The sequence below is a fragment of the Nerophis ophidion genome, linkage group LG04 (assembly GCF_033978795.1).
Source record: "Nerophis ophidion isolate RoL-2023_Sa linkage group LG04, RoL_Noph_v1.0, whole genome shotgun sequence".
Classification (NCBI taxonomy): Eukaryota; Metazoa; Chordata; class Actinopteri; order Syngnathiformes; family Syngnathidae; genus Nerophis; species Nerophis ophidion.
Genome location: NC_084614.1, coordinates 63032914 through 63054889, shown reverse-complemented (window position 1 = coordinate 63054889; position 21976 = coordinate 63032914). Strand labels below are relative to the sequence as shown.

The 21976-nt window shown below is 35.9% G+C and overlaps 1 long non-coding RNA gene across 1 annotated transcript in view; it reads right to left on the bottom strand.

Annotated features, from left to right (window-relative positions):
- The window catches only part of LOC133551698 (uncharacterized), a 170019-nt gene that overhangs the window by 56869 nt on the left and 91174 nt on the right, over positions 1-21976 (bottom strand). Inside the window, exon 4 of the long non-coding RNA XR_009806552.1 lies at positions 21072-21154. This is a non-coding gene — a long non-coding RNA (uncharacterized LOC133551698). The remainder of the gene's footprint in view (positions 1-21071; positions 21155-21976) is intronic.

Sequence of the window (21976 nt, the reverse complement as noted above, 5' to 3'; positions counted from 1 at the left end):
CTTAGTGTGTGTAAGTGTGTGTAAGGTTGTTTAAGTGTTTGTAAGTGTGTAATGTGTGTGTGTGGGTGTAAGTGTTTGTAAGTGTGTAAGAATGTGTGCAAGTCTGTTTAAGTGTAAGTATGTGTGCGTAAAGTTGTTTAAGTGCTTGTAAGCGTGTGTAAATTATGTGTGTAAGTATGTGTGCAAGTCTGTTTAAGTGTGTGTTAGTGTGTGTTAGTGTGTGGAGATGTGTGTTAGTGTATGTAAGCGTGTTTAAGTGTGTTTAAGTATGTGTTAGTGTGTTTAAGTGTTTGTGTGTGTGTGTGTGCGTGTGTAAGGTTGTTTAAGTGCTTGTAAGTGTGTGTAAATTATGTGTGTAAGTATGTGTGCAAGTCTGTTTAAGTGTTAGTGTGTGTAGATGTGTTAGTGTGTGTTAGTGTATGTAAGCGTGTTTAAGTGTGTTTAAGTATGTGTTAGTGTGTTTAAGTGTTTGTGTATATGTACGTGTTTGAGTGTGTGTGTGTGTGCGTGTGTAAGGTTGTTTAAGTGCTTGTAAGTGTGTGTAAATTATATGTGTAAGTATGTGTGCAAGTCTGTTTAAGTGTTAGTGGGTGTAGATGTGTTAGTGTGCGTTAGTGTATGTAAGCGTGTTTAAGTGTGTTTAAGTATGTGTTAGTGTGTTTAAGTGTTTGTGTGTATATGTACGTGTTTGAGTGTGTGTAAGTGTGTGTGTAAGCGCGTGTAATGTTGTTTAAGTGCTTGTAAGTGTGTGTAAATTATGTGTGTAAGTATGTGTGCAAGTCTGTTTAAGTGTGTGTTAGTGTATGTAAGCGTGTTTAAGTGTGTTTAAGTATGTGTTAGTGTGTTTAAGTGTTTGTGTGTATATGTATGTGTTTGAGTGTGTGTAAGTATGTTTGTAAGTGTGTGTAAATATGCGTGTAAAGTGAGTAAGTGTGTGTGTAAGCATGTGTGTAAGTGTGTGTAAGTGTGTGTGTAAGCATGTGTGTAAGTGTGTTTAAGTGTGTGTTAGTATGTTTAAGTGTGTGTAAAAAAGTAAGTGTGCTAGTGTGTGTTAGTTTGTGTAAGTGTGCTTGCGTGTGTAAGTGTGTAAGGTGTGTGTAAGAATGTGTTTAAGTGTGTGTCAGTATGTGTGCAAGTGTGTTTAAGTGTGTGTTAATAGAAAGGAAAAGTATGCATGCATCTAAATTTTTGTTTTAAATTAATATAAAAAATACATGCAAAAGTTAGGTATTTTTTGTAAAAAAAAAAAAAGAAAAAGAAAAAGAAAAAAAAACCGCCAATCCAAATTAATTTAATCGTTTTGTTGTTTTTCTTTAATTTAATTTTAAAAATAAAATTTACAGTATATGCAAACGTTAAATATTTTTTGTATTTATAAAATTTAAGAGTTTTTTAAATATAAAAAATATATACATCAGTCTCCAATTTTTCACATGTTTTGTTTTGTTTTGCAATAATTTGCTTTCAAAAATTATGTCTACAAAAGTTTAGGATTTTTTTCTTTATTAGAAAAAACATGCCTCTCCAATATTTTATGATGTTATTTGTTTGTTTTCTTTTAATTTAATAGAAGAAAACATCTGTAAAATTTAGGAGAGGTTTTTCTAGATAAAAATACGTACATTTTCAGTTTTTTTTTTCCAGTTTTTGTTTTGTTTTTGCGATAAATAAATAAAATATATCTATCTGCAACATTATGGATTTCATTTATGAATTAAAAAATACACACAACCATGTATTTTTAAGAATTTCTTTTAATTTGACATCACGCCTACGCGTCATCATTGTAATTTTCCTGAAGGAACTCTCCTAACGGAATAAATAAAGTACTATCTATCCATCTATCTATCTATCTATCTATCTATCTATCTATCTATCTATCTATCTATCTATCTATCTATCTATCATTCTGCGACGTTTTCAACAAGAAACTCGCGGGAAATTTAAAATTGCAATTTAGTAAACTAAAAAGGCTATATTGGCATGTTTTGCAATGTTAATATTTCATCATTGATATATAAACTATCAGACTGCGTGGTCGGTAGTAGTGGCTTTCAGTAGGCCTCTAAAGATCACTGGAGGTACAAAATATCTGTCGCAAAGAACACAGCTAAACATGATTCAATTGTAAAGAAATGACAAATTCATATAATATTATGTGGTGAAATGTTAGTTTGATTTCAAGTTTAAGTTTATTTGTCACCAGAGGGGGGTAGAGTAGCCAGAAATTGTACTCAAGTAAGAATACTGTTATTTTAGAGATTTATTACTCAAGTAAAAGTAAGGAGTAGTCACCCAAATATTTACTTGAGTAAAAGTAAAAAGTATGTTGTGAAAAAACTACTCAAGTACTGAGTAACTGATGAGTAACTTGATTGCTTAATGATTATACAAGTACAACCCATTACGGCAACAAATAATGCAAAAAAACATAAAAATAGCAATGAGCAAATTCAGAGCCAGGAATATCTCTTAAGCAACTAAAACAATGATATATATTAAATAATAGTACATTAAAATAAGGCACATTGAGCCACAATAAATTAACAGCACCATAAGCTCAGTAGGCATTGATTGATTGATTGATTGATTGATTGATTGATTGATTGAAACTTTTATTAATAGATTGCACAGTACAGTACATATTCTGTACAATTGACCACTAAATGGTAACACCCCAATAAGTTTTTCAACGTTAATCAATTACTTAAATGACCAAGTCGAGGTGATCTACCTCATATATATATATACACACATATCATATACATACACACATATCATATATATATATATATATATATATATATATATATATATATATATATATATAAACATATACATACATACATTTATATATACAGTATATAATTTATATTTATTTATATTGCTGTTTTTGTTGACATGTTAAAGGTGTTTTAATGAATGTACATGCATGTTTAACATATAGATTCCTATCTTTCATGAAGACAAGAATATAAGTTGGTGTATTACCTGATTCTGATGACTTGCATTGATTGGAATCAGACAGTATAGTGCTGATAACGTCCACGTTTTCAAATGGAGGATCGAAAAAAAGTTCCTCTTTTCCGTCTAATACCACATGAAACTCGTTGGGTTTTGGCATCTTATTTGTCCTGCTTCCATATTCGTTTTTTTACACTTTACAAGAAATACATTGGCGGCAAACTCCGTAGCTTGCTAGCTTGTTTGCGCTGGCTTTCGGAGATTCTTATTTTGTTAGCGCAGGCGCGATGGAGCGGCACTTTTATTTTGAAGACAAGAACTGTGCGATCAGTCTTTAGGCTTTTGACGGGAACTTCGGTTGAAGCGGTATAGCTCGGTTGGTAGAGCGGCCGTGTCAGCAACTAGAGGGTTGCAGGTTCGATTCCCGCTTCCGCCATACTAGTCACTGCCTTTCTGTCCTTGGGCAAGACACTTTACCCAATTGCTCCCAGTGCCACCCACACTGGTTTAAATGTAATTTAGATATTGGGTTTCACTATGTAAAGCGCTTTGAGTCACTAGAGAAAAAGTGCTATATAAATATAATTCACAAATTCACTTCTTTTTTCCTTTACACTTTTGATTGATTGATTGATTGAAACGTTTATTATTAGATTGCACAGTACAGTACATATTCCGTACAATTGACCACTAAATAAAAACACCCCAATAAGTTTTTCAACTTGTTTAAGTCGGGTCATGTGACTGCCTGGCTCTGTTTGATTGGTCCAACGTCACCAGTGACTGCATGTGATTGGTGAAACGAAGGCATGCGTAGATAGTACTTTGAAAAACCAAAACAAACAGTAACAGATCGATAAAAAAAAAGTAGCGAGTAGCGAGCTGAATGTAGATAAATGGAGCGGAGTAAAAGTAGCGTTTCTTCTCTATAAATATACTCAAGTAAAAGTATGTTGCATAAAAACTACTCGTAGAAGTACAATTTATCCCAAAAGTTACTCAAGTAAATGTAACGGAGTAAATGTAGCGCGTTACTACCCACCTCTGTTTGTCACATGCAGAGTACACCACAGTGAAATGCTTTTTTCCATGCTCTTCAGATATTGCGTACAGCGGGATCCAAACACTAGTTGCAGAATCTAATACACTAAATACAAAAAATTGAATAGCTCTGATGTACATCAATTACAAGACAATTAAGTTGCACAATAAGTCACAGAAGTAGAAGTATCAGTACAAGTAGTAGAACGCCAGTCAAATACAGTGCACTATTAAATAGTGTAACAGTATGTACAGTATAGAAAGGAACAAATATGAAGGTGTCAACAGTTCTTTGGCAGTTGAATAGTGACAGTAGTATGAACAAAGGTAATGGAACAGTATGACTTCTTTATACTCTTGTTTTTACATTATTTTTACATTATTTACAATCATTGAATGAAAAGTATTGTAGTCCGGTAATTACAGTGGTAGGTAAAGTGTTTTTACATTATTATTATTTTTTTTACATTATTTACAGTTAGTGCGTCTGCCTCACAATACGAAGTTCCTGCAGTCCTAGGTTCAAATCCAGGCTCGGGATCTTTCTGTGTGGAGTTTGCATGTTCTCCCCGTGAATGCGTGGGTTCCCTCCGGGTACTCCGGCTTCCTCCCACCTCCAAAGACATGCACCTGGGGATAGGTTGATTGGCAACACTAAATTGGCCCTAGTGTGGGAATGTGAGTGTGAATGTTGTCTGTCTATCTGTGTTGGCCCTGCGATGAGGTGGCGACTTGTCCAGGGTGTACCCTGCCTTCTGCCCGATTGTAGCTGAGATAGGCGCCAGCGCCCCCCGCGACCCCGAAAGGGAATAAGCGGTAGAAAATGGATGGATGGATGGATGGATGGATGGATGAATGAAAAGTATTGTAGCCCGGTAATTACAGTGGTAGGTAAAGTGATCTTGTTCGTGCAGTTTTGTGCAATTGTGATGAGTGTTAACCAGCGGTGCAGTTGAGCAGTCTGATGGCTTGGAGGTAGACGCTCCTCCTGAGTCTCTCCTTGTTGGCCTTGAGACTCAGGTAGCGCTTACCTGACTGAAGCAGTGAGAAGAGGCAGTTGCTTGGGTGGCTAGAGTCCCTCACAATCCTCTTGGCCTTGGATCTACACCGTCTGGTGTAGATTTGATTTATTGCTTGATGTTTTCTTTTATGTTAGTTACAAAATGCATTAATTGTTTTGTAAAATGTTTTGTTTAACTAATACAGGGGTCACCAACCTTTTAGCCAATTTGCTCAATTTACCTTTATTATATATATATACATATATACATATATATATATATATCTATATATATATATATATATATAGATATATATATATATATATAAAATGGGTATTTCTGTCTATCATTTCGTCGTACATGTTTTTTTCTTTTACGAAAGGTTGTTTGTAGAGAATAAATTATAAAAAAAACCCCACTTAATTTAGCAATTTAAAAAAGGAGAAAACAAGAAAAAAATGAAAATTAAATTTTGAAACATAGTTTATCTTCAATTTCGACTCTTTAAAATTCAAAATTCAACCGAAAAAATGAAGAGAAAAACTAGTTAATACGAATCTTTTTGAAAAAATTAAAAAAATAATTTATGGAACATCATTAGTAATTTTTCCTGATTAAGATTAATTTTAAAATTTTGATGACATGTTTTAAATAGGTTAAAATCCAATCTGCACTTTGTTAGAATATATAACAAATTGGACCAAGCTATATGTCTAACAACGACAAATCCTTATTTCTTCTAGATTTTCCCGAACAAAAATTTTAAAAGAAATTCAAAAGACTTTGAAATAAGATTTAAATTCAATACTACAGATTTCCTAGATTTGCCAGAATAATTTGTTTGAATTTTAATCATAATAAGTTTGAATAAATATTTTACAAATATTCTTTGTCAAAAAAAACAGAAGCTAATATGAAGAATTAAATTAAAATGTATTTATTATTGTTTACAATAATAAAAAATAAATAAATACTTGAACATTGATTTAAATTGTCAGGAAAGAAGAGGAAGGAATTTAAAAGGTAAAAAGGTATATGTGTTTAAAAATCCTAAAATCATTTTTAGGGTTGTATTTTTTCTCTAAAATTGTCTTCCTGAAAGTTATAAGAAGCAAAGTAAAAAAATAAATTAATTTACTTAAACAAGTGAGGATCAAGTCTTTAAAATATTTTCTTGGATTTTCAATTTCTATTTGTGTTTTGTCTCTCTTAGAATTAAAAATGTTGAGCAAAGTGAGACCAGCTTGCTAGTAAATTAAAAAAAAAAAAATGGAGGCAGCTCACTGGTAAGTGCTGCTATTTGAGCTATTTTTAGAACAGGCCAGCGGGCGACTCATCTGGTCCTTACGGGCTACCTGGTGCCCGTGGGCACCGCGTTGGTGACCCCTGAACTAATACCACTAATATCGTAACTTTGGAATTTTTTTTTATTACCATTTAAAAATATAGTCACGATAAAATGAAATATATTTTTGATCAAAAAAGGGCCAATTTTTTTACTTAAAAATGTCAAAATAGTTTTGGATACTTTTTAATTTAGAGAAAAAAGTAAAACTAAAATTCTAAAATAATTTTTTTAAATAAAAGGAAATGGGTGAAAATTTCTGATTTAAAACTATTGGGAAAATAATAAATATTTTTTAAAAAGGTAAATAAAATAAATGATAAAAATTATCCCCGTAGTTAAAAAAAAAAAAAAAGATATGGTCCGTACGGCTGCAACGGTTAATTGATTATAAAAAAGCTTAGAGTTTCTGTTGCTACACAGAGTGAAACCGATAAAAAATGATCAAATCCGGACTGCATGGATCTTTATATCTGTGGGCATGATTTTTGTACGGCCGCTGCAATAGCGCACACACGAGAGCGGTAGTGTGTGTGTGTTCTTGTACTTGTGTGTGTGTGTGTTCTTGTACTTGTACCCTTCTTGAGACATCAACAAGGAAAAGTACCTTCCATATGAGGACCGGTGAACAAGTTAGGACATAAATCATGGTCCCAATACGGAAAAACCATTATATCTAATAGAGAATGTCTCACTTGCACCCCTGGTGGTGAAATCCATTAAAGGTAGGGTGGTCCCAAATAGGAGCGATTTTTCATATTGACTTTGTGTGGTTATGTACGTAACAAAAAAAGGTGAAACAACTGAAAACATGTTTTATATTCTAGTTTCTTCAAAATAGCCATCCTTTGCTCTGATTACTGTTTTGCACACTCTTGGCATTCTCTCGATGAGCTTCAAGAGGTAGTCACCTGAAATGGTTTTCACTTCACAGGTGTCATCGTTTTGATGCCTTCAGTGACAATCTAATGTAAATAGTTATGGAAATAAAGAAAACGCATTGAAATGAAAAGATGTGTCCAAACTTTTGGCCTGTACTGTACTTGTACAATTCATGTAAAGTATGAATTAAATGTTGATATATTACTTTACCCAGAAGGCTTAGCGCTGTAATCCGGAATAGAAGTAGGTCTGAGCTATGTGGGAGGATGTCGTTTGAGCAATAAAGGGTCATATATTGTTACGCGTTGCTGTTTCTGCTTCGTCTTTGCAAGAAAAATGAATTTTTATTAAGACAACTGACGTGTGCGTTGGACACGAATCCAAAATGTGCGGGAAGTTGCGGGCATTGAAGGAAGTTGCGAGACTGTGCATAATTTTTTTGGATTGGTTGAACTTGCATGAATCGGTGCGATTGCAACATCCTGGAGATACTGGAAACTGTCAACACCTGTTAAACCGTGTTGAAATGGAGAGGATTTTTAAGAATTAAGTGATTATAAAATGTCTTTGACAGGTTACTGCTTACAAGACGTCCTCAGGCTAAACGAGTGGAATTTAAAAACATATTTTCACGCAAATATTTCCCATTGTTCATGAGGATATTTCCAGAAACAAATTGATTGTAACTAAAGAACCTGTTTGTGTTGTTCCCCTTGTAAATCAGAATAACACACACACACACACCTTTGTGTTCTACCGCCGCATTCTTTTCTTTGGACGGTTGACAGCTGGAAGCCAAAACATGTGCTTTTCACTGAGCGGGTATGAGTACGTTACGAGCGTAATGTTTGGTGTGGGCTTTATTGGCCTTTAATGAACGCTTTAGAGTTAGTGAGGATGAAAGACGGAACAAAGGCTGGAGAGAATGACACACAGTCACAAACCTTGTAATTATGTCAGCCAGCAATAATAATATTATATACACTAGTTATGTAAAAAAATAAAAAGAAAAAAATCAATTTTATAAATATTTGCGACACTTATTTGTAACCATTCTTAATTGATTAAAAATAATTTATTTAGTTTCTAATTTGTCCTGTCCAGCCATTCCAGCAAGTCATATTGTTGATGTAGATGCCCATATGTGTTGTACAGATTTACTCTAGAAAAGAGAAATATTGGACACTTCTCTTGTTGTCTTATTTGTATTTGACGTTTGTAAATATTTAGGTAGAATATTTCTTAAACAAAACAACTTTTTTTTTGTAGTAATATGGAAATTTATTAAAGCTTTTTATCTTTTTTATGGAGGAATTTTGTTAACTTTAAAACTGGCACAAAAATGTATTGATTTTGAATTGAGAATAGTTTTGAATTTAGAATCGATTCTGAATCAAATTGTTCCCCCCAAGAATTGAATAAAATTATGTTAAAGTTAAAGTTAAATGCCTACTGAAACCCACTGCTACCCACCACGCAGTCTGATAGTTTATATATCAATGATGAAATATTAACATTGCAACACATGCCAATACGGCCTTTTTAGTTTACTAAATTGCAATTTTAAATTTCCCGGGAGTTTTTTCTTGAAAATGTCGCGTAATGATGACGTGTACGCTTGACGTCACGGGCTGTTATGAAAAATGAGCGCTGCACACACACACAGCTAAAAGTCGTCTGCTTTAATGGCATAATTACACAGTATTTTGGAGATCTGTGTTGCTGAATCCTTTGCAATTTGTTAAATTAATATTGGAGAAGTCAAAGTAGAAAGATGGAGTTGGGAAGCTTTAGCCTTTAGCCACACAAACACACGGTGATTCCTTGTTTAAAATTCACGGACATGAAACTTTACTATGGATCACAGCGAAACATGGATCCCAACCGAATGTCAACCAGCAGGTTTCGGTGAGAAAATTGTGGTAAAAAGTCGCTTCTTACCGGAGATCAGCTGAGCTTGTGCCGCCCATAAAGCTGCCGTCGACTTCCCTTAGCCACACCCGTGGAGTCACACCTCCGACTATGAGGTACTGTTAATCTTACTAAAACACTAGCAACACAATAGAAAGATAAAGGATTTCCCAGAATTATCCAAGTAAATGTGTCTAAAAACATCTGAATCCGTCCCAATGCAATCGCGTTTTTTTTATTTTAACTTGTTTTTGTTGTTGTTGTTTTTCTAGTCCGTCGCTATCAATATCCTCAAACACGAATCTTTCATCCTCGCTCAAATTAATGGGGAAATTGTCGTTTTTTCGGTCCGAATAGCTGTTTTTGTTGGAGGCTCCCATTATAAACAATGTGAATATGTGAAGTGCCATCAACATGTGACGTCATTGTCTGCGACTTCCGGTAGAAGCAGGGCTTTTCTGTTAGCAAGCAAAAGTTGCAAACTTTATCGTGGAAGTTCTGTACGAAACCCTTTCAGCAAAAATATGGCAATATCGCGAAATGATCAAGTATGACACATAGAATGGACCTGCTATCCCCGTTTAAATAAGAAAATCTCATTTCAGTAGGCCTTTAAAGTTAAAGTACCCATGATTGACACAGACACTTAAGGTGTGGCGAAATTATTCTTAGTGCCCAAAGATTCACATACGTATTTCTCACATAACGGATCCAGCCTGAAATGGCACACTAAACTGTCCCATAATATACCGTATTTTTCTGACTATAAGCTGGTACTTTTTTCCTATGCTTTGTACTCTGTGGCTTATGAATCGATGCAGCTCATTTATTGACTTTTATCTGCAAACCTTCATAATGTTTTGTATTCAACAAAAAGTTTTCCTAAAACAGAAGCAGAGACACTGAAGAGGTGTGTTATTATTCGTGCTATGGCGCAAATCTTTTGGACGAGTTCAATGCAGGTATTGCGGGTTGACAATGTACTTCCATTTGTGCCTTGAACCGGAAGTACATCCTGTTTCGTCTACTATTCATCTGTAGCGTTTCTGCTTAAAAGGATTCTTCATTCATCACTCTAAGCAGAGTTTGTAAGTTTTACAATTTAACTAAAACAATTCATACTTACTAAACCGTCCCATGTGCAATGTATGTAGGAGTGTTTTCATGCATATTTGTACGTGCTATCGTAATGTAATCAAGCTAGCATCATTTGCATTATCAAAAATGCTAATGCATAGACAAGTGTCTGTGTTTGTATTATTAACTTACAACGGCACTCTTTTTATTTTGTTTCAGTTTCCTAAATTCACCGAGACGTCACCGTGAAGTTATTGAGATGGTTTAGCTTATTGGAGAGTTAGCTTTGGCTACTAGTGGGTCCATGACAATGATTTCTGTTTTATTTAATCAGCCCATTTACTGCCGTGTCACAGGCACTGTTGGAAACTATTAAGGTATTTAATCTTTCATACAAGTATAGATGTATATCTGCAGCTTGGGGTCCGGTGCGGCTAATATATGTAAACATATTTATTTCTTCAAAAATTTGGTGGCTGTGACTTAAATGTATAGCCCGAAAAGTACAGTACTCTGTTTTCAAGTGTAAAAGGTACCACAAACTTGTTTAATGTTTAAAAGTTTGAAAGTTTTTAAAGTTTTAATGTTTAAAAGTCCTCCTAGGTAGGCACTGTTTTGCGTGTAAGGTTGGGCATTATTTGAATTGGAACGAGCCAAATCGAATTCCGATTTATTTTTTCAATTCTGGTTTCCATTCACAATTCAAATTCTTAAAGGGGAACTGCACTTTTTCACAATCATTATGCAAGATAAGAACACACGCCATTTTTTAGTTTGGATTTTAAAGATGATAAAAAAAAACAACTTAAAAATGCAGCTAATGACAGTCACAGTTGTAACCTTCAAAGCCCTCTAAAACAACTTCAAAAGCCTTCATCAACGTTTTATGTACACACTGCAAGTCTATATATAAAGACAGGCACGTTCATAACAATATGTAATTTGTTCAATATTTACCGTATTTTGATAATTTTAATCATTTCCTGGACTGATTTCTTCAGCGCATTAATTTCCGTTTCTATAGCAACGCACTTTTGACTTCCGACAACAAATGTGTGTTCCTACTTCCATAATCAAACACACGTGTGTTTTCTAATCATGGTGGACATGGTAATAGATAAAAAAAATCGACTATTTTTGGACAAATGAGGATTCACAACCTTATCTTTTTGATTTGAGCAGACGGAAGCCAAGGGAGTGAGGTCAGAGTGAACTTGGAGCAAAGCTGCGCAGACAGAAACGGCGCACTTACCCAAAATCAACTGGAAAACTTCCCCACGCTTGTGAGTACAACTACAGTTGATTGTGGCGGTCCGTTCCCTGTATGATCAGTGTCAGAGCTTGGTCCGCATTGCTGGCAGTAGGTCGGACACGTTTCCAGTGAGGGTTGGACTCCGCCAAGGCTGCCCATTGTCCCCGATTCTGTTCATAACTTTTATGGACAGAATTTCTAGGCGCAGTCAGGGCGTTGAAGGCATCTGGTTTGGTGGCTGCAGTATTAGGTCTCTGCTTTTTGCAGATGATGTGGTCTTGATGGCTTCATCTGGCCAAGATCTTCGGCTTTCACTGGATCGGTTCACAGGCGAGTGTGAAGCGACTGGGATAAGAATCAGCACCTCCAAGTTCGAGTCCATGGTTCTCGTCCAGAAAAGGGTGGAGTGCCATCTCCGGGTTGGGGAGGAGACCTTGCCCCAAAGTGGAGGAGTTAAAGTACCTTAGAGTCTTGTTCGTGAGTGAGGGAAGAGTGAATCGTGAGGTTAACAGGCGGTGTCTTCAATAATGCGGACGCTGTATCGATCCGTTGTGGTGAAGAAGGAGCTGAGCCGGAAGGCAAAGCTCTCAATTTACCAGTCGATCTACGTTCCCATCCCCACGTATGGTCATGAGCTTAGGGTTATGACTGAAAGGACAAGATCACGGGTACAAGTGGCCGAAATGAGTTTCCTCCACCTGGTGGCGGGGCTCTCCCTTAGAGATAGGGTGAGAATCTCTGTCATCCGGGAGGAGCTCAAATTAAAACCGCTGCTCCTCCACATCGAGAGGGACCAGATGAGGTGGTTTGGGCATCTGTACAGGATGCCACCCAAACGGCTGCCTAGGGAGATGTTTTGGGCACGTCCGACCGGTTGGATGCCACGGGGAGGACCCAGGACAAGTTTGGAAGATTGGGAACGCCTCGGGATCCCCCGGGAAGAGCTGGGTGAGGTGGCTGGGGAGAGGAAACTCTGGGCTTCTCTGCTTAGGCTGCTGCCCCCACGACCCGACCTCGGTTAAGCGTAAAAAGATGGATGGATGGATGGATGTATTATGATTGATCATGTTGTTTATTCAGTACAGATTGGTGTCCTATCGCATTGTGTTGTGCATTACCACCTCAAACGGGATTCGGGTGCTGATTTAGAAGCAAGTTTATCTCTCGCCATAGTTAGCTTGCGACTAATGCTGTAGTATGTTGTCCTAAGACAATGTGTTATTACGAGAGAAAAAAAATACTTTCTCTCACAATAAGAATGTTGCTACAGCTTGGTTATTATACAGGTTACAAAATACAAATAAAGTATTATTGGCGTTTTTTAGATGCATTTTTAAAGTGATTTAAAGGCAGAATGGATTGATCCTAATAGCTGCATTGCTAGTCACCTAGGACGAGACAATTTTTACAAGTTAGAATGCAAAAAAAAAACATTTTGTCTTCTTGTCTTTTATAAGTATTGTGAACGAAAGGCAAAATTCCCCCAAACAATTCAATTCCCCTTTAGAGTACCTGTAGAGTGGAAAAACAAGTTGACTTTATATGTTTAATTGTGTTTCATTGTATTCATTAAACCATATTCAGTTGTGTTTACAGTCCCCAAAGTATATAAAAGCACAATTTAAACATCACAAAACGACACATAGTCAGTCAGCTATTTTGAATATCCCACTCCGAAAACCTTCAACTAGTTCCGGAAATTGACGCCACAACGGGAACCCTCCTGCACTCTGACCATATTATCAGATCAATCATACTGGATATACGCAAAAATTAGACAGAGATGTGCTGTCTATCATTCATAATCTCTATATAAGACATGAACACATGTTTTTCTATTTCTTTGCATTCTAAGTTGTAAATAAATAAATACATAAAAAATCAGCTAACAGTGTAGTCAATGGGGGCTCTCTATTTTGCCCACAAAACCCTCTAAATAACCATCTAAAATCTGCCATCAATACTCTATAAACATATCATGACTTGAAAATAACCAAATATTGGCGATGTAGTTATTGTAAGCGGTAACGCAGAAAATCTATTTCACAGAGGCACAATGATACACAAAGCTAAGTAGCTCTCTGCTGCCTTTACTGTGAGCCGACAGCAACATCCTGCTGCTCCCACATCATTGTGTCTCGGCTCGTCAAAGTTATTCTAGATTATGAATCATGCCTCTTATCTAGATTATAGGAGGATTTAGCCTTGAATCTAGAAGTTGTTCATCCGTGACATTAAATTCATACCCGGAGATGGAAACAAACACACACAACCGAAGATAGTGTGTTAGCTTCATCTAAACGGTAAGATAAGGACATCTTATCAGTCGTCATTATATTAAAAGCAGACATTGTACAGTAAGTGATAGTTTGATTATGTTTGTAATTTACATTTCTTGTTTAGCATTTAGCAATACTGATACATGATGCCTAGTGTTTCACTAAAGCTGGATTTGGTTAGCAGAGCTTCTAAAACTTGTGGCTCATCCTCCTTATATTCAGGATAAAAAATATAAGGTTTTGGATCAAAATTATTCGCAAGGTAATCCTTGGCTCTCGCAAAGGCTGCATGATTTGCATTGTTGTTGGTGGGAAAGGGATCTGCGGTTCCTACCTCAACGTCACGCGATGACGTGTCTGGTTTACTCATTATCCCTCAAAAGGGCTAGGGACTCTCCGTGAGATTGATAGTATTGTGATCATATCTATTTACTCGCAAACTTTGGAAGTCTTTCGGAGTCATAAATCAAATGTGTTGGATAATAGCTTCAATATAGAGTAACGTTGTTTAAAGTCAACACAGACGTGTATGTCAGGTTTTTCTAGGAACAACTTGAGAAGAATTCGAAGATGGTATTGACATCTTGCACGGCTAGAAGTACAGCATTCATGCACTAAAGTAACGACACAAAGAAAAAAAAGACAATTATATTCTCTGGTGGTATTTCATGCATCTGCTGTAGTCACAAGACATGATGATAGTGGTGATGTTTTCCGCTCCCACGAACACTAGCTCATCTCCATCCACATGCTTATAGATTAGAGCAGGTCTCACCAACGCGGTGCCCGGGGGCACCAGGTAGCCCGTAAGGACCAGATGAGTAGCCCGCTGGCCTGTTCTAAAAATAGCACAAATAGCAGCACTTACCAGTGAGCTGCCTCTATGTTTTACATTGTATTTATTTACTAGCAAGCTGGTCTCGCTTTTGCTCGACATTTTTAATTCTAAGAGAGACAAAACTCAAATAGAATTTGAAAATCCAAGAAAATATTTTAAAGGCTTGGTCTTCACTTGTTTAAATAAATGCATTTATTTTTTTACTTTGCTTCTTATAACTTTCAGAAAGACAATTTTTGAGAAAAAATACAACCTTAAAAAAGGATTTTTAAACACATATACTTTTTTACCTTTTAAATTCCTTCCTCTTCTTTCCTGACAATTTAAAACAATGTTCAAGTAAATTTATTTTTTTTATTGTAAAGAATAATAAATACATTTTAATTTAATTCTTCATTTTAGCTTGTTTTTTTTGACGAAGAATATTTGTGAAATATTTCTTCAAATTTATGATTAAAATTCAGAAAAATTATTCTGGCAAATCTAGAACATCTGTATAATCAAATTTAAATCTTATTTCAAAGTCTTTTGAATTTCTTTTAAAATTTTTGTTCTGGAAAATCTAAAAGAAATACTGATTTGTCTTTGTTAGAAATATAGCTTGGTCCAATTTGTTATATATTTTAACAAAGTGCAGATTGGATTTTAATCTATTTAAAACATGTCATCAAAAATATATATTTATTGTGAGACATCATTAAGATGATCAGTGTTTCCACAAAGATAAATATCATTAATTATTAATAATAACATAGAGTTAAAGGTAAATTGAGCAAATTGGCTATTTCTGGCAATTTATTTAAATGTGTATCAAACTGGTAGCCCTTCGCATTAATCAGTACCCAAGAAGTAGCTCTTGGATTCAAAAAGGTTGGTGACCCCTGGATTAGAGCAATCTACTCTTCAACTGCACTCTATGGTACCCCTATAAGGACGGTCCTTCAACAGCAATAACATTGTATTGATACAGTATTACATGTACTCCCTGGGGTCAGTGAATACGTCCCTCACATTACAGCAATAATTTGATTACATCTTCTCAAGGGACAACATAGTAAGTGCTGACCGTACTCCAACAGTACAACCAAGAACCGGTTCACGTACAAAACACAAAACCGGTGAAGTTGGCACGTTGTGTAAATCGCAAATAAAAACAGAACACAATGATTAGCAAATCCTTTTCAAGCTATATTCAATTGAATAGACTGCAAAAACAAAAGATACTTAACGTTCGAACTGGTAAACTTTGTTATCTTTTGCAAATATTAGCTCACTTGGAACAACGCATGCAACATGTTTCAAAAAAGCTGGCACAGGTGGCAAAAAAGACTAAGAATGTTGAGGAATGTTCAATAAACATTTATTTGGAACAGGTGGGTAAAATGATTGGGTATAAAAGTAGTTTCCATGAAATGCTCAGTCATTCACACACAAGGATGGGGCGAGTGTCACCACTTTGTGAACAAATGCGTGAGCAAATTCTCCAACACTTTAAGAACAACATTTCTCAACGAGCTATTGCAAGGAATTTAGGGATTTCACCAACTATGGTCTGTACAATCAAAAGGTCCAGAGAATCAGGAGAAATCATGGTAGGTAAGCAGCAATGCCCGTGACCTTCGATCCCTCAGGCTGTACTGCATTAAAAAGCGACATCAGTGTGTAAAGGATATCACCACATGGGCTCAGGAACACTTTTGAAAATCACTGTCAGTAACTATAGTTCGTCGCTACATCTGTAAGTGCAAGTTAAAACTGTACTATGCAAACAAAAGCCGTTTGTATGAACAACACCCGGAAACGTTGCCGGCTTCCCTGGGCCCGAGCTCATCTAAGATGGACTGATGCAAAGTGGAAAAATGTTCTGACGAGTCCACATTTCAAATTATTATTGGAAACTGTGGATGTCGTGTCCTCCAGACCGAAGAGGGAAAAAAAAATCCGGATTGTTTTAGGCGAAAAGTTCAAAAGCTAGCATCTGTGATGTATGGGGTTGTATTAGTACCCAAGGCATAGGTAACATACACATCTGTGAAAGCACCATTATTGGTGAAAAGGTACATACAGTATTATAAGCATAAGTATTTTTCATGGACGCCCCTGCTTATATCAGCAAGACAATGCCAAGCGCGGCTTCGTTGTAAAAGAGTGCTGGTAGTAGACTGGCCAGCCTGTAGTCCAGAACTGTCTCCCATTGAAAATGTGTGGCGCGATATGAAGCCTAAAATACGACAACAGAGTCCCTGGACTGTTGAACAACTTAAGCTGTACATCAAGCAAGAATGGGAAAGAATTCCACCCGAAAAGCTTCAAAAATTGTTCGATTCCCAAACGTTTACAGAGTGTTGTTAAAATAAAAGGCCATGTAACACAGTGGTAAAAATGCCCATCTGCCAACTTGTTTGCAATGTGTTGCCATTAAACTTTAAGTTAATGATTATTTGCAAAAAAAAAATTATGTTTGTCAGTTTGATTATTAAATATCTTGTTTTTGCTGTTTATTCAATTGAATATACCGGTAAGTTGAAAAGGATTTGATAATCATTGTATTCTGTTTTTATTTACAATTTACAGAAAATGCCAACTTCACTGGTTTTGGGTTTTGTACAATCAAACGGTGCAACATTTTGATACCTTTGTTACACGTGAAGTAACATTAGATTACAGACTGAACTGGCTCAAGCACTTGGCTGGGAAACAAGCAGTCAACTACTCAGAGTGAACTAAGCCAGACTGCCTCTAGGTTACCATTTTCTATGCCAACAATGCAAGAAATAGCACTCAAAAGAGCAGTAAGACTCCACTTTTCAAAATTAATGAGCTAATTTACAGTGGATTTGCCGTAGACATGCTACTAATTAGCGATTTTAAATGGCGATTTCAACACTTTGACACATGTTAAACACAATTACAATTAAGATGGACGTTTCAATCAAACAGCTGGTGTGTAATAAATACAATACTTACACTTTAAACACTATAGGAGTGAACAAAATAAAATATTGGCACATTCAACAAAGACTATTTGCTCTTAAAGGCCTACTGAAATGATATTTTCTTATTTAACCGGGGATAGCAGATCCATTCTATGTGTCATACTAGATAATTTCGCGATATTGCCTTATTTTTGCTGAAAGGATTTAGTAGAGAACATCGACGATAAAGTTCGCAACTTTTGGTCGCTAATAAAAAAGCCTTGTGTTTACCGGAAGTAGCAGACGATTATGTCACCCGTGTGAGGGCTCCTCACATCCTCACATTGTTTATAATGGGAGCCTCCAACAAAAGAGCTATTCGGACCGAGAAAACGACAATTTTCCCCGTTAATTTGAGCGAGGATGAAAGATTCGTGGCTGATAATATTGATAGTGAAGGACTAGAAAAAAAAATTAAAAATAAAATTAAATTTAAAAAAAGCGACGGCTCCGGGCGGCGGCAGTGTGAGCGTTTCAGATGTAATTAGACACATTTACTAGGATAATTCTGGAAGATCCCTTATCTGCTTATTGTTTTAATAGTGTTTTAGTGAGATTGTAAAGACATACCTCGAGGTCGGATGGCTGCGGTGAACACGCCAGTGTCTCAGAGAGAAGCCGAGGAGACCAGCTCACAGCTCCCTTTTTTGACAGCTACTGCAGGAGGACGCATAATCCACTGATTTCTCCGGTAAGATATATATAACAATTTTCCCATCCAAAAACGTGCTGGTTGACGTAAAGAAACATGTTCGCTTGACCGCTCTGTTTTAAAGCTTCACAACAAACAAAGAAACACCGGCTGTGTTTCAGTGCTAGAGACAGCTGCGCAATACACCGCTTTCCACCAACAGCATTGTTCTTTATAGTCTTCATTATTAATTGAACAAATTGCAAAAGATTTAGCAACACAGATGTCCAAACTACTGTGCAATTGCGCGATGAAGAGATGACTTTTAGCCGTAACTGGTGCTGAGCTAGTATGTCCCCTCCAACACGAAACGTCACAAACACGCGTCATCATTCCAAGACGTTTTCAACAAGAAACTCCACAGGACATTTAAAATTGTAATTTAGTAAACTAAAAAGGCCGTATTGGCATGTGTTGCAATGTTAATATTTAATCATTGATATATAAACTATCAGACTGCGTGGTCGGTAGTAGTGGGTTTCAGTAGGCCTTTAATGGCAACACGCTGTGGTCTATACACTACTGCCATCTAACATCTTGGAATTGCAACTGCATGCATACCATAAAATAAAGTACATTACTTGAAAATGAGACACAAAAGTGTAAGAACACAAGAAAACAACAGGAAAGCTTTGTGTTCAATGTTAAATTACAATGAAATATATATAGTGTACATACATCTTACTAGCAAAGTAAGATTTTCATTGTACGGCAAACTGTCTGTTTAACTGTGCATATGACAATAAACAATCCCGAATCTTGAATATATTATCACAAACAATTATTATCTGTTAACACATTTGAACACCAACAATCGTTACCTATGAGTACCGGTATCGATTAAAACGTAAAAGTAGACTAAAGAACTGTAAAGATTTACTCGTTGCTGAAAATTACTTTAAAAAGGAACATGTATTATTATTGCTGTTAATGATAATTTTTAATAATGATAACATAGTATATCATTGGCATATGATCATCCATCCATCCATCCATTCTCCACCGCTTATTCCCTTTGGGGCCGCGGGGGTACAATCGGGCGGAAGGCGGGGTACACGCCGGACAAGTCGCCCTCTCATCGCAGGGCCAACACAGATAGACAGACAACGTTCACACTCACATTCCCACACTAGGGCCAATTTAGTGTTGCCAATCAACCTATCCCCAGGTGCATGTCTTTGGAGGTGGCAGGAAGCCGGAGTACCCGGAGGGAACCCACGCAGTCACGGGGAGGACATGCAAACTCCACACAGAAAGATCCCGAGCCCGGGATTGAACCCAGGACCACTCAGGACCTTTATATTGTGAGGCAGACGCACTAACCCCTCTGTCACCGTGCTGCCTGGCATATGATCAATAAATACTCAACCTTGATTCACAGTCCATGTCAGTGGTTCGCAACCTTTTTTCAGTGATTTTCCTGTGAACATTTTTTTTGATTCAAGTACCCCCTAATCAGAGCAAATTATATTTGGTTGAAAAAAAGAGATAAATAAGTAAAATACAGCACTATGTCATAAGTTTCTGATTTATTAAATTGTATAACAGTGCAAAATATTGCTCATTTGTAGTGGTATTTCTTGATCTATTTGTAAAAAAAGATATAAAAATAACTAAAAACTTGTTGAAAAATAAATAAGTGATTCGATTATAAATAAAGATTTCTACACATAAAAGTAATCATCAACGTAAAATGCCCTCTTTGGGGATTGTAATAGAGATCCATCTGGATTCATGAACTTAATTCTAAACATTTCTTCACAAAAAAATAAATCTTTAACATCAATATTTATGGAACATGTCCACAAAAAATCTAACTGTCAACACTGAATATTGCATTGTTGCATTTCTTTTCACAGTCGATGAACTTTCATTCATATTTTGTTGAAGAATTATTCAACAAATATATTTATAAAAGATTTTTGAATTGTTGCTATATTTACAATATTAAAAAAAAAATCTCACGTACCCCTTGGCATACCTTCAAGTACCCCTAAGGGTACTCGTACCCCCATTTGAGAACCACTGGTCCATGTTATGTTGGACCCTTTAAACCTGGGAAACAATTCCCTTCATTGGTTTGAAAACAATTTGAATTATATAATTTAAAATTTTTGATTGGTAAATTTACTTTTGGCTTTATTTATTTTTTTTATTCTTAAGTCTCTATTTATTTATTTTAATTTTAAATTGCTATAACTTTTTTCAACCTGTAACTTTTTTTTACTTTTTAGTGAATTTTTTTTTTTTACATCAACATTTTAATTTGAAACAATTTCTCCATAGTCAATAAATTTTATTCTTCAACTTTCAAGGTACTCAAAGCGTCAGGAGAAACTGGGGCTTGAGTATCTTGCTCAAAGACACTGAGAATGGAACCTGCAACCTTCCGGTTGGGAGACTGAAGCCTATCACCTGAGGCTTTTCTTCCTGTCACTCACATAAACACGGTTGGAATTTTTTAGGGTATTTTTGTAATTATGCAAATTTTTTAGTTAATAGGCTTTTTTTAAGCTAATAGAGATCAATGACTTCATGAGTCCATTCAACAGTTGTCAAGAAATGAAATGGCCTGTTTTTTAAAAAAATTTTTATCGTCAATTCTTATCGTCTTACATTCAGGATCGTCTTATATCCTCTTGAGAACCAGCGTCCTCTGCAGTGGAAATTTGTTTATCTGACAAAAGAAATGTAAAAACCAACATCCACTGCAGATGATATTCTGTTGCTGGCGCAAAGTCACATCTTTAACTTTCATGCAAGTAATACGCAGAAGTTCACCACTGTATAATAAAAGTAACACTACTGTACTCACCTTTTGAAGGCACAATGAAGCGGGAATGGCAGCGTTTCATCCGTATTTCTGGAATAAAAACTTGTATAATGGCAGGCGGGGGTCTGGTGGGAAATGAAAAAAAAAAAATCATTACTAGAACCAGCTAATTGTGCCTATTTTAGTGTGTCATACTAGAGGTGGAATCGTTGGGCACCTCATGATTTGATTACAACCCAGGAGCTACGATTCAAATAAAAATTGATTATTGATGCCATCCATCCATCCATTTTTCTACCGCTTGTCCCTTGTCTGAAGTCGCGGGCGGTGCTGTAGCCTATCTCACATAATTTTTTATATTGATGCAGTTATACATTTATTTTTTGGTTTCACTAAAAAAGTGGATTTGTAATAAGAAACAGTTAAATTAATTCCCATTACATTTATTAAATTCATTGAGATGTGCCCAAAACCAGAACATAAGTGCCCTAAAATAAAGAGGCTGCTCAGGAATCTTGGTGAAGTGGCTCACTGCGGTCAGAAACATTTTTATTTACAATAAATAAATGAATGATCAATTATTGATGTTTACTAATCGACTTTACAATCGCATATTTCCGAATTGAGATACATCTAAAAATTAATTATTGTGAATCTTTGGGCACCCCACAAGATTCGATTCAATTATTGGGGGTAATGATTCGATTCAGAATCGATTCTTGATTCAAAATCAATACCTTTTTTTAATAACATTGGGTGCCATATCTATGACTAACTACACTCCTCCAGCTTTGATAAATGCTTGTATTACTTAAAAAAAATGGTTTTGTTTGATAAAATTCTACTCAAATATCTAATAAAGTCAAATACAAATAAGGCAAAAAAGAAATATACATACACCACTTCTCTTTTTTAAAGTAAATCTGTACAGCAGATATGAGCATCTA